Below are 14,768 nucleotides of genomic sequence, written 5' to 3' on the forward strand. Positions count from 1 at the left end.
GCGCTCAGACCCGGTTTATAATGTCAGAGATAGCAGGTACAGGAGGTGGCATTCGAAACAGGGACGCAACAGCAAGGCATTTATTTATTCTGTGCCAAAGGACTGCCCTTACCTTACTAACGTAACCCAGTCTTTCTGTTCATCAGTATCCATATCATTGCATTGCTTCAATAGGTGAATTTGTGCATTTGGAACCTAAATTATGAGTAGGTACGGAGATTTGATGGACGAACCATCAGACAGCAAACAGACAGACAGAAGAAAGAGACCGGTACATGCATCATACAAGTCAATGAATTTATTCCATGCTCGAGTGCACACATATCCATTGAGTCATGCAAAGATGGTTTTATAACATTGTACTGTGCTTGCAGTATACATATATACAAAAAAGGGGGGTTCAGTTTGCACTTTAATATTACATTTCTGTTAAAGAAACCTCTTCAAATTACAGTCTGATTGCAGTACCTGTGATAGACCAGCAGATGGTAGCCTTTGCTTTTATAATAAACTGGCACAGCACTAGCAGTGGGACCAGCAACAGCTGATTAGCCTCACATTTCTCCGATCTTTGTACTAAATGGGTCAGAAACCCCTCAGTGCAGTTTATATAGTGTGTGTGTGCGTGTGTATATACAATGCCAGGCCACTCAAAAGTGTTTGCCATCGGCCTGGTGTGACAGAGGCCACAGTCAATTGAGACACCTTCCAACACTTTGTGGAGTCTGTGCCACACTATGCCATACCTATGTGCAGGGCTAACAGTGGCTCAGCTGGATATTAGGTACAGAGCCTAATAAAATGTCCAGCCAGTGTATGTATAAATAATAAGACAATACAACCTTTAAATTAAAATCAGCAATCCAAGCCGTTTCGAATGCAGGTCTACACTCCCGGTATTCAATGGTGTAAGAGGCGCACCATACTTCCCTGCTGTGACACACACACAGTATAATCAAGAAGGGGGTTTCAAGCCCACCACCGGTTCAGCCACTCAAGCATAAACGCTGCCTTAAACATTCAGTCTGGCACAAGATAGCCATCTCCTGTTTTGAAAAGCATTCAGAGGCAAAGAGAAAACCCAGACCTCGCCAATATATTTATAAACATGTAAGGGTCCCAAAATGAAGGAGGTGCCCCTGGCTGGGAACTCAAGGGCTCAGCTGAAGCCAGAGCTGCCTGCCTGCCTGCCTGCCTGCCTGCCAGCCTCCACACTGTTGCCATTTCGGGCAGCCCCTTGACTTTGATTAATAGGCTTTCAATTCAAATGCGCTGGTAAGTAACAGTCTCTTCGGCTGTGGGGAGCGCTGGAAACACAGAGGTTCTGTCTGGGAGAGCCAAGTCTGAAGCCTTGATTAATAGGGGCGGACGGCTGTTCCTTACCTCATGGTATCTCTCCCCTGACTTCGGAAAAATAAGCAGAAAGAAAAGAAAGAGAAGCCCAAATTCACGACTACTCACTTCCAACAGTTTAAACAAAAATGCACAAACCAAGTGTGATAAGTAAAGCAGCGAGTCTACTGAGAGACGCACTGTGTTGCGGACACTGCCTGGCATGGCAGCAGAGCCAGCTTTGAGCTCTTTGTTATGCACAGTGAGACTGCCGCTCACAATACACCCCTTTAATGTGAAATTCGGCAGTTAATTGGTTGTCCAGTGCTCCTAAATGGATCAAGCTGTGCTGGAGCAGCAAGGGTTAAATACGAATGTCAATAAGAATGTTCTTTAGAAAGCTTTGCATAAATACACAATTTGCCTCTTCTTTTCCACTTCACAAAGTTCAAATTCCTCATTTAGTTTTTTTTTTTTTTTTTTTTTTTTTAGTTTAGTTTTTTGTTGAATGGCTTCATTTTAATCCTTTTTTCAAAAAAAGACATTTTTCTTTGTATTTCTCTCAGCCAGGGTGAGACTTGGCCACTTTACTCCCTGTCAGTTCTTTGCTTTTAATGAAAGCCGATGTATCTTAGACTGGTCAGTCTACTCGACTTCAATTAGTTGACTTGTCGGTGCAGTTTGCAGGTCAAAAATACTGTTTCACTCTATAGAGGAGGAGGAGGAGGAGAACAAAACAAAACAAAACAAAACAAAACTAAACAAAGCGCAGCTCTCTCCTCAAGGCCTACTCAGGCCTACCAGGCCCTGACCGGCCTGTCATCGGGGTTGACAGACAGCTGACGTGCCCGGAGGAGCTGTCCACTCTGCCTGACAGCTGCTTTGTCCCTCTGTGATGAATGAGTTCATGGCCCAAGCCAGACCATTGTCCGCTTTGCCCAAGCCCCCCTCCCCAATGATCTTATCTCCCAGTGGACAGTCTCTCACTGAGAAGTGCTGACCACGAGGCACACAGTCCTGTAATCTAATTCACTGGGCCTGCAAGATTCGAGAGCTTCTGCAAGATCTATACGCCCAGGTAAATGAGGCAGCAGCCCCCCCTTACTGCACCATCAAACCTGGCATTACAGCTTTATCTCTGCATTTTAATAAGATATTGAAGATTAGCTCCTTTTTCAAACAGCCCAGCCCATTCTCCTGCTATCAATGTCCATCTTGTACACCAACAATCAATCATGGTCGAGGTATTTGTATTCCCTTATAATTGACTGAGTGAAAAACAAGGGGAGCACTGCGCTGTCAGGTGATAACAAATGCCATTATCCCTCTTCCTGGCTTTTCTCCTTCTTTTCTTGAGGGGGTGGGGGGCAGTCCTGGCACCTATACATTCATACCGGGGTAAGTGCTGTCCCCAGATAGTTTCAATTGAGTGCAAATTGACCTTTCGGTTTAATCCTAGTCTTTAGAAACAAACGTTCGTGTCAATTCAGTCAACAAGAACAATCCCTGCTTCTCTGTCTGCATTCTACACTAATAAGGCATCACTGAATTGATGCTCTGCAGAGTCAGATGTAGGGGAGAGATCCCATGTAAACCAGTTGTTTCATATAAAAGGTCACCAGGTATGTTAACAATGATTCAGTATCGTTGTTTTAGTAAAACCTTTTATCTCTAAACACCTGTCAAAGTTATGACTATTCCTCAAACTCAGGAAATCAAGCTTGAAACACACAGCCAGTACAATCTGTCAAGGTTTCAGAGTCTCCATCCACTGTACAGTGGATCTACAGACACAGAAAGCAAGGATGTCTCATACCATGAATTCCCTCACTAGCAGAAGCTGACAGCTGACCACTCTGGGGACAAACCCTTCTCAAATTCAGTACAATAATGCACCCAGGAGCCCAGGCTTATGGAACAACACTATAGACACGCTGAGTTGCTTTTTGCATTTTAGACCATGCTGAGTCCCTCTAAGCCAGCCTGCCTCGAGCACTCAGTGTTCAGCAGGTTCACTAAGATTGTACCCTAAAACAAACAGGACCCCAGGAGCTCTGTAGAAAATGGAATGACTGTGAGCAGGTAGAGCTTGCTGTTCCCCTAAACCGATTTCACCCAGAGGACGAAAGGGTAACATTAGTCATGGATTTATAGGCTCCAGGTTCACAAGGTCTGCTTCTTAGACAAACAGCGAGTCCCTAGATTGCAGTAAATATTCCTGTGCAGCAAGACCCTGGGAGTTTATATAGCTGTGAGCAGCAACACTTTAGAAAGCTGATCATGGTGCGCTGAGATTCAAATACCAGCCTGGCTCGGAGCACTGAAGCCAGTCTGTAAGTGGGAACAGAGCTATATAAAAATACTATATATAAAGGTTTTAGTTTCAATGTTACACCACACTTTTTTTTTCCCAGGGTTATACCATGAACTAAGAACAATGTCAGCCAGCATTTCCCATACTCTAACACTGTCAAATCCTGGTTGGTAAATATCAACAGAACTAAGCCATGTTCAATTTTTCTCTGAACGTTGTTTCTATACCACAAGGGATCGTTGCCTGGATTCTGCCTAATAAGTCCCAGGGCTCCAAGGAAGTAAAGAAATATATTTTTAAATGCCAGTTTTCATTAGTGAATACTGTGGGTGAAGGCTGATGAGACAAAACTGAGCCAACATTTACAGTTACGAGCTGATCCGAATCCCTGCAGTTTAGATATGAAAGGGGAGGCCTGCTTTCTTATCCTGAACCCACAACTGTCTTTCTCATGCTAAGAGATGATATAATCAGTGATATATATATATATATATATATATATATATATATATATATATATATATATTATATATATTATATATATATGATATATATATAACAATTGTTTTTTTCTTTTAAATGCATGGCTTGATTTTTCAACAGGGATTACACTGTTTCAGATGCTTGCGTTGAAGCTATCAGTGCAATTACTTGAAAGTTTTTTGTCGACCTCTCGACCTCAGTTCCCTGAAGGCTTCAATTAGCTTGACAGATCTTAACCTTATTTTATCTGAATAATTTATTTATTTGCAGTAACAAAAATAGTGCTTAGAACTTAATAAAATGTCCATTCATGGCCCAACACAGCCTGAATAACCTCCTGATGACCTCTCTCAATAAAAGCGCCCTGTCCTTCAGGTCACTGTGAAGACAGTGACCGATTCACCTGGGTTATTGATATCAGGGCACCTTGGGTATCCTTTTTGCCAGGCCAGTGAAGCATACACTTTTAAAGCTGCCCATAGAATTCACTTTGCCACCTCAGTAAATCTGAATAGAAAGGGGAAGGCCAGTGAGTGTTTATTTTGCAGGCTCCTTTATTGCCTTGATTCATGGCCTCAGGCCTGTAGGTTAATCACAGGCTAACCAAGCACGGGGCAACAGTATCTGTGTGTGTGTGTGTGTGTGTGTGTGTGTGTGTGTGTGTGTGTGTGTGTGTGTGTGTGTGTGTGTGTGTGTATGTGTGCGGTAGAGCTATGACATCTTGAGGAAAAAAAAAAAGAACAGATTTGTGCTTGGTTTTTATGATTTATGTCCCTTCAGAAAGACAGCGCTGTAGGTCTTGTTTTGAGTAACTGTGTGGGTAATGTGTGCCTGGTGTTCATTGTTGAAGTGAAGCCCGAGGTACATCCTCGCTCGCAGGCCAAAAGACTGCACCCCTCTGTCTGTGTGTCGGAACCCCCAGGGGTCAGAGGGTAATAAAGGGAAGGTGCTTTTCATACCACACAGTACATTAGGGCTTCTCATTTTCTCAGGTGAAACCTAGTCATCTATTAACTGCTGCTGTCATCACCCTCTCTAATGCAGGCCTCTGACAGGGCTAAAGCAACCCAGCTTTCAGCACAGTATCAGTCTGGGCTCTGGTAAGGGAAGCGAGCTGGCTTTCAGCTTCTACACACCTGTGTGTTCCTTCCAAGAACATCTAAAGCATTCCCAATTTGCATACACAACTTCGCTCCCCCAAACAAGCGAGTGCAGGCCTTTCATCGCGGACCATCAAAGGAGCGTTTTAATTTGGGCTGCGGCTCACAGTTTAGGTGCATCTGGGCTGGAGTGGAGTGCACGGTTCACTGGCGCTCTCGTTCGGGGGAAACCGAAGCTAAAACACATAAACTGGAATCTTTAGTTATTTTAAAAACAATCAAATCCACCAGAAACTTCAGAAGGACAAACTTCAGAATATAGGCCAACTTTTTTTTTTTTTCATCGTTTTGCATCATTAGCATTCTAGAATGGCTGTGGAAAGAAACACATGCTTTGGGCTGAATCTGTTTTAAAGCAGAAGGTAACTGCACTGCATGATAATCACTCCAATGGGAAGCATTCTTTTTCTTTCCTTCTTTCTTTATTTTCTCTCTCTTTCTCTTGTTACCTCTGTCTTTCGGATCAGAACTAGTTTTAACTGATTCTTTTTGACTTCTTAAAAGCCATTATGAGAATAGCGGTGCCATGATTAAAAAATGTTGACGTTAGCTAGAATTTTTAAGTCATATCTCAAAAATCTTAAATTTAAAAACAAAGTGAATTTTCCGCTGCTAATTGTACAATGCTGTTGAATAAATCGTTTAGAAAGGTGGCTCTTTAGAGAGGAGTCTGAACGTATATCTGTATGGGAGCCTCCTTTAGTGAAGGGCACTTTCCAGTTTAAGAACGAGAGAAGGAAACAGAGAATAAATAAAGAAGGCTGTAATAATTATATGCCACTCTATCCAATCTACATAAATAAACTGCATTGCAGGGGAAGGGATACCGTTATGGTTAAAATCATTTCTCAGAAACGGACTGGCCATGTTTTCAAACAGTGTGTGTTTATTACAGAGAGCATGTTTTACATTTTACATGAAATATTTAGTTTAGTTTGGCTACGCTCGAGCACATGAGTCACCAAAGGCTGATTCTGAATGTATATATTCCAGCGTGACATTCCCAATTCATCATTCCCCTCGACACCAGCAGGAAATAAAAGGATTTCCTTATCATATTACTCTTCCCTCAATCTGTTGTATAATTAGATGGGGGGGGGGCTTTATCTGGAGCACATCGTTATTTAAATAGTGTTACCTCTTTTTTTTACCTTTGCCTGAACATTGCTTGAACCTTTTACTCTGACAGGCCACTTGCTTTAGGTCTGTGATCTGTTCGCTCCTCCATTGCACTCCAGAGGCAAGAACAAATAAAAACCCTGGCTTTGCTATTCCCCCCTTAGGCCATGTAGGCCATTGCAGATACAAACACATGGTGAAACACTTTTAACAATGTGAATAGACTGCTAATAGAAAACAAATACACAGGCACTGAACAGTGGAAACCTGCCCCGGGCCAGTCCTGTCCTTTACACCTTTTGCTTTAAGACCGACTGGGAAAGTTGTTGAAAGAAAAAGAAATGACAACAACTTTTTGGCTTAATCCTCTCATATATAAGAGTCACAGAAATGACAAGTACATTGATGGGATTACTCCTCGGCAGATTACATAAGGACCAAGGTCTCAATTTCAGAATGGCATTACCGCGAGTGTGAGCAACTTTCACAAATGTCCTTCACCATCCTCACCTATTACGTGCGATGCGCAGGGCACGCACGCACCCGGCGCGACATCACGTGCACGCGTGCACTGGTGCACGCACTTGCACCACTACACGCACGCGCAGGCACACAATCACACACACACCAAGCACATAACACAAAAAAAAAAAAGGGGGACCTACGCATGCCACACACAAGCATTACACACGGTTGACACAGCACGCACAGAACGTGGTTACACACTGCATGCACGCACACACACATGCATGCACACACACACACACGAATGAATGTATGGGTGGTGACACCAGTACGTGCAGCACGTTGCACGTGGGTGTACACACGCACATACACACACATGCATGCACGCACGCACACACACACACACACACACACGCACAGGCACGCATGCACACACACACGCCCACACACACATGCACACGCGCACGCACGCACATGCGCTGCTTTTCAGAAACCAAGCAGTAAAGGGATTAGCACACTGTATGCAACCAGGTAAGTCCTTTGGAATCAAACTATTATTTTAACCCATTAAAATAATAATTATCATGTGTCTTGACTTGTCTTTGCATCCAGACGCTTCTCTTAATGCTTCACACGCGAAAGAGAGAGGATGAAGACACCTGCACAGCACTGAATGAAAGCAGTACAGGTGTGCTGTGAGCCTTGCTGTTACACAGAAGGATCTGAGGGCTGTTGTGATGTTCTCACTGCTCCCCACTTACCCGTGTGCCAGGCCGGAACGGTTGCACACGAAAACAATTTCGGTTAACACGAGGAAGGGTGTATGGGGCGCTATGCGGGCACTCACGTGAAACCACATGAGTGTTAAAATAAGAACCCCCCCACTTATTACGGCACAACAAGAACTAAGCCAGGCGGGGTGGGGAAGACAGGCCCACGTAGTGGGAAAGAGGGCCTACACTCCTACACACAAAACATTGCACACGTGAAACAACAAAAAAGGACGACACCATGTCGTGGACGGGCCAAAAACCCACACCACGCGCACGCACGCACACGCAAGCTGCTTTTCAGAAACCAAGCAGTAAAGGGATTAGCACACTGTATGCAACCAGGTAAGTCCTTTGGAATCAAACTATTATTTTAACCCATTAAAATAATAATTATCATGTGTCTTGACTTGTCTTTGCATCCAGACGCTTCTCTTAATGCTTCACACGCGAAAGAGAGAGGATGAAGACACCTGCACAGCACTGAATGAAAGCAGTACAGGTGTGCTGTGAGCCTTGCTGTTACACAGAAGGATCTGAGGGCTGTTGTGATGTTCTCACTGCTCCCCACTTACAGAGCTGCATTGCACGAGGCTAGCTTATAAGAAAGGCAATATTATTACAGAACATGTTAGAATAAAACAACCAAGGACTACAGGTATGAGCAAAGCAGTCAGACACAACATTTATTTATTCAACTTTTTTTTTTCCTTTTCGAAAGAAAAAATGCCTGCATTGTCCATGAGGGGGAGCAATAACCACATGCAGACTTGAACATTTTATCAGGCCCCAGCTTAAGCAGCACTCAGGCATGTCTGACTTGTTATTACATTTCTGTATGGTTTTTTATATTTTTTTATTAGTGTAATTTCACTTTTTTTCTCTCGTGGCTTGGGAAAGCTTTATTAGTCAGCACTGACTGTGGTAAAAGCAGTTTTAAGTCTGAAGGAACTGTCATGTGCATTACAGTATTTTCAGTGTGTAACCTAAACCCTGCAGCAGGCCCTTGCAGGGAGCAGGCCCCAGTCCCTGCTCCCCAGTGTGGAAGCTTGCTCAGAGGTCAATAAATGTTAAGTCTTTTCTTTTTTTTTTAATGCCAAAGGTTATCTTGATGTGTCTGTGTTTGTTAAAAAAAACACATTGAAGCGAGTTCCAATAGTAACTCTTAGTATCTCAAGGGACTGGCAAATTACACTGCAAGTTATTTAACATGAATCAGTTTGACACGTGAAATTCATTAAACTAGTCTAGACTGTTCTAGAGACCTGTTCTAGAGATGTCTCTCTCTTTTTTTTTTTTTTAACGAGACGTCTCTAGAACCGTTTTATGAATATCTGACTGAATTTAAAAAAAATCTGTGAATTGGGCCCAGAAACAGGTTTAGACATATCAAGGCTAGTTATTATGATCCAACGCTGTTAAGATCAATAAAATAGAAAACGATTCCAACAGCAAGATCATTACATTAGCGGTCAATCATGAATCCCCCCAGATCATTCCCAACAGCATGGTTAATGGAACTGGGTCCAGAGGAAGGTAGCGCTACCAGTGATACAGTGAGCCATCCTGAAAGAAGATCCTGTCACTCACTATGAGTGTCTGCCATCCATCAGGACTGGAGCTCAGCGGAGCAGTGAGCAAACCACAATCCCACAATCCCCTGGGGCTGAGCAGAGCACAGACTGAGGCACAGACCTGATCCGTACTGTTCCTGTCCATTAAACAAAGCACCACCTCATATAGGCCCTGCACGGGCAGTCACAACATGTACATGAACTGGAATATTACTACTAATAAAAAAGAATGCCATGTGTCTTTGTTACAGATGTTTCTATAGTGCAAATCAAGACGATGATAACAGGTTCAAACTGCAATAGCCACAGCACTGCTAACAGCATGCATCAATAGATTGCAATTAGCACTCGCAGGTTGCACGTGGCATCAAGGTATAGCGCAAAGCTATCAGAACCCATTTCAAATATCATTGATGTTATGATGCAATGATCAAAGTGACTGGAGATGGTTTCATCGTTAATATGGACATTTGCAACACCTTTGGGCTTTCACCTCATTACTTACTAATTAATGCAATTTGTCTGTTATGCTAATTTTAAGTGCTACACTGTGCTATGTGCAAAATTCACCTCCTAGAATTAAACAACCCCTTAATTGACTGTTTTATCTATGCTGTGACATTTAAAGCAGTGTCTTGGTTCACTTCAATGTATAGAATGAAGTCGAATGTTCAGCTTCTTATATAGAGCAGATGTGAATGGAAAGGTCACTGAGGGAGCTTAACATGTTTTATTAATATTTCTGATTTCATTTCTTGAAACTGTAGCCCTTCTTTTTTTTTTTTTTTGGTTTTAAGACTTTTGGATATTATGTACTGTGGGCTCCTTTTCACACTGCAAATTCTGAGCTGCAACCATGAACTCCCGCTGCTGGGGGTCAAAGAGACGGGAAGAGACACCGAAATAAACAAAAACAAGAGCCTCTGTTTTCACTGGACCAGGAAGGACAGTAACCAAGAAAACCCCTCCTGGATTAAAAAAAAAAAAAAAATTAAAAAACTGGGCCCCATTTCCACTTGAAAGACAGGACTGCCAGGCAGAGGAAGGCCAGGGCTGAGTAAACCCTCCTGGGGGCTCTGTGAACTCAAACCTGCAGGAGATGAGAGGCCTGAGCTGAAGCTGCCAGTTCGTATTCTAGCAGCGCTCCCCAGTCAAATGGATTCAGCTGGCTGCACAACACATACCAAACGCATCGTTTTGTGACTGAAAAGAATTCTCTTTAACATGCCATTGGAAACAAAATGCCTGCTTGATAACTGTGTGTTACACCGGGAGTAAACATACAGTTCAATGTGTTGTTCAATTTCCCTCATTATCCCTACTAGAGCACTGTCTTGTGCTAAAATTGCAGCACAGACTAGATTGATGCCACAGTTTACCATGAGGATCATGTATTAGTGGAATCAGAGCAGCCTGGTGTCTCATAGCTATGGTAAATTATAAGAAACCTTTGTAAAAACCATAGTTTATCAGGGGAAAGCACAAACTGCAAAGCTACCAAACAAACGTGCTTCTTTTAAAAGAGCAACGTGGCTCCGATCTTCAGAGCAAAGCTTCTTCTTCCTTTTGGGGACTGAGGCACAGATAAACATCTCACCTTTAGTAAAAAATGACAACTGCATCCTATTGAGCTGAGATCATTCTGCAGAAACCTGATTCGTCAGCAATAACACCTCGAAGAGAGGAAGTGTCCAATTAGCCCCTGGCTCACCTGTCAGATTCAAGAATGCATTGATAAGAAAGGTGAGCAGAACAGTAGAATACTGCAAGCATTCCTGGAGGAGCGGAGAGGAACAGAGAGGAGTGGATAGGAGCGGAGAGGAGCAGATGCACTGTATGTGTGACTGTGGAACTGCCGTTTATAATGATATTTTAATTCAATGCATGAAGGAAGCAAAAGGATGGACTGCATCATGCAACTAACGTCCTTCCACAGAATAATGATCCACAGAATAGAGGTGCATCTGCACTGTGACTTTCCCGGAGCATCGCTTTTATTCACATTGTAAAGGTGCTCCTCAAGTGCTCTTTCAGGATTCTCGGGAGGGTCTCTTGTTCTCCTCTTTGTGTTGTCAGTACCTTGATAGACCTCATGCAATCATCTACGGGAAGTTCCCCAAGATGAGCAAGCTGGTGGCTCTTTACTATGGAGGTTGCATCTCCCTCATTGTCTCCAGCACGCCTGATCTGTAGGTCTAGGGTGGGTCAGACAGTAGTCAGTAAAACTAATTTTGTTTTTTAGGCCAATGTGAACTGTTTTTGGTAGCATCAACCTGTATTCTAACTGGTCAACCCAAAAGACCCACCCTGTCACAACAGTTATTTATTGAGGACTATTTGCTCTAGAAGCATGCATTGCTTTGCAAGAAGAATTCCTTTCATAAAACATATTCAGTTTTCTTCAAAGAAACATTCTTTTTTCAAATATGTTTAGTAAGACAGAATTGAATGATTTTTTTCTCCATTTTTACTGCATTTATTAAAGTTCATTCAAGCTTGTCTTAGTAACAACCCAGAATCCACTTTGAATCCAGTCTGAAGGAGATGCAAGAGAAATTGAATACACAAATAAAAGTAATCTTGATTGAATGCATTTTGAGTGTGGCAGCAGACGTACATGTGTATGTGTTTGCCTGTATAACACCTTGTTGATATCGTCTAAGAGGATGAACAAATCGCTTCCCCACGCACGATTATCTGAAGAGCACATAAGAAGGCATAGCTCACAAACCAGCGGGCAGGCACTAGGACTCGTGTACCTGTCATCAGTGTCCCAGCCTCTTATGAGTCACTTCAGGTAACCCTCTGTCAGCACAGTGCTGGTCACAAAAGCAGCCGACTGACAAGAAGGATGTGTGGCTTTCTGGTACCAAGAAGCTTTCAGTGAGCAGAGAGCTGCTTTCCCAGGAGCTAAGAGGAAGGTTGTTCTGATCTCAGCAGGCGTTGACAGAGAATTTAATGACCAGTCTTAAGTGATCTGGAAATATTATAATCACCTTGCTGATACATTGCAGTCTGCAATAAAGAGGGTGCTGTGCATGGGAATTGTAGATTCAGGTTTGCTTAAAATGTGTCGGTCCTAGTTGCTTTAATGCAATTACACAGTAACCATTTAATAAGTGTATTTTATACATGTCTTATATTAAACTACAAAGATACTTTATTATGATATTTTGGGTAAAAAAACAAAAAGAAAGCACTAAATATATATCAATAAAAAAAACAAAAAACAGCTGAGAAATGTGATTGCTGCATTTTTCCAGTAAAGTAAAAACATACAGCTGTCTGCAAAGGATTTATCACCTCTATTTTTTCTTGTCAAACTGATAGCTTCACAAACTAGCAAGTCCTCAGTGGAAACAGCAATGGTAAACACACGTCACACCCAACATACACACATAGTACAAACGCTAAGCAAGTAGTTCATTAATCTTTCATTAATCTGCCTTTGCAGCATAATAAATAGTGTGTGTCTCCAGTGTGTATGCACACACACACACACACACACACACACACACACTGGGTGTTTTGCAGTGTGGCTTGGGAAGGGAGTGCAAAATGCACAATGCTCTTTTCACCGAATTTCTGCAAGCATGTTTTCAGACATTCCTCTGTCAGGCTGCTTTATGTCCAAAACTGTCCTTCACAAAGGAAGGCAGCATCAAGAAAAATAATTCAAAACATGATCTGAAGGACTCATATTACACATCACAGAGCCATGAATCGTCCGGCTTTAGGAAAAAAATCATTGAGGCAAGGCTATTGCTCAGCGCCAATCTGGATAAACCGATTCTTCGAGCTCTTCACTAGCACGCTAGACAAACCGAGACTGCTGTCATTATGAAATGGGTATTGCCATTGACGTTAGTGGCAGTTAGTAACTCAGAGTGGGCTACAAACTGAACAGAGCGTTTTCATGTGATCAGAACCAATGGCACGATAACGGTTCATATACAGCACCTATTGTGTCTGCCCTATAGTGTATACAGTCTATAAAGGATGGCTTATTGAATCAATAGACCTTTCATGCCTTCTTCATAGTACAGTCTGGGAATTCATCCCAAAAGTGAACAATGGTTTTTCCAACTTGCTTTTCTTTCAGCGTTACTGATGGCTGTCCTGACAAGCCTTCATGGTCCAGCATCTTCCACTTCTGAGGCTGTTGTGGTGTTGGGTGCTCTATCCCCACTGGCCTCTATGGATTATTCCACTGCTGTTTCTGGTATTATCTGCTTTTGTAAACTCCAGATGGGAACGGCTCACTGTAAAGTCAGTCCGCCAGCCAGAGGCCTGTATGCAGTGGATACATGGAGCAGCCAGACAGGAGAAAATAATCACAGGCGTGGTGCTTATGAGCCGTGCAAAGAGGCTCTGACTTTTGTTTAACTTAATGCTGCTGTTTGATATGCTGTAGAGTGGTGTGAAAACGCCACATTCTTCCATGCAGAGAGCTACCAGACTCTCGGACCACACAAGTAAGGATGCACGCAGCCTTTAAACATACTGCATCATTAACACAAACGACTGACAATTATCATTGCACAGTATTCCTCATATTCCTTCTAATGAGACGTGTTGATTGCCACTCCTTCTGATCTGAGAGAATCGAGCCTTTCATAGCATAGTGGGGGCCAACGGGCAAATATGAGTGAAAAATCTAAATCCCTCTGGCAGCAGAACTGCTAGAGTGAGTACACATCCAATGAGAGTGTTTCCCTGTCCTGCTTGGATTGGACTGCTTTCAAACAGAGCATGGAGGAGCCCTCCACATGTCCAGAATACGACAGGATCCGACTTGAACCCAATTTCACAGCTGGGTGCACTAGATGTGCATAAAGAGGAATTGCTTCTGGGAGTTGGAGTTCTCATACAGCCATGGCGTGGAGGAGTTGCTTCTGGGAGTTGGAGTTCTCATACAGCCATGGCGTGGAGGAGTTGCTTCTGGGAGTTGGAGTTCTCATACAGCCATGGCGTGGAGGAGTTGCTTCTGGGAGTTGGAGTTCTCATACAGCCATGGCGTGGAGGAGTTGCTTCTGGGAGTTGGAGTTCTCATACAGCCATGGCATGGAGGAGTTGCTTCTGGGAGTTGGAGTCCTCATGCTTTATTGGTTCTCCACCTGCTATTGTTCTCTCCATTTACACAAGCAGCAAAGATTTCCAGAAACTAGACGCAGCTGTACAATGAAAGGGGAATTGAAACAGTTTTGTTTGCATTGCCCTTCTCTGCACACTCACTTCAAGCTGAAGGCTGCTGGAGTAGATTAATAGTGTGAACCCTCAACCCTGCAGGGCTGCGCTTCATGTTAAACCCAGTCCATGGTATTGCTTTCCTCCACTCAGCACACTGCCCTTGTGTGTTTCACACTTCCACATGTAGCACAGCAGGCCTGGCTTCCACCTCCTACATCAACGTCTTGTTCTGACAATAACCTTGTAACCTTGTCAGAACTGGTACAAGCTACTCAGTATAGCTGCTGCTTCATATATGGAAAGAAACCGATGGGAACTGGATTTAACACAGCAGTTATGCATCCAAACATCAAGTATGGGG

This window comes from Polyodon spathula, chromosome 22 (assembly GCF_017654505.1).
Source record: "Polyodon spathula isolate WHYD16114869_AA chromosome 22, ASM1765450v1, whole genome shotgun sequence".
Taxonomy (NCBI): Eukaryota; Metazoa; Chordata; class Actinopteri; order Acipenseriformes; family Polyodontidae; genus Polyodon; species Polyodon spathula.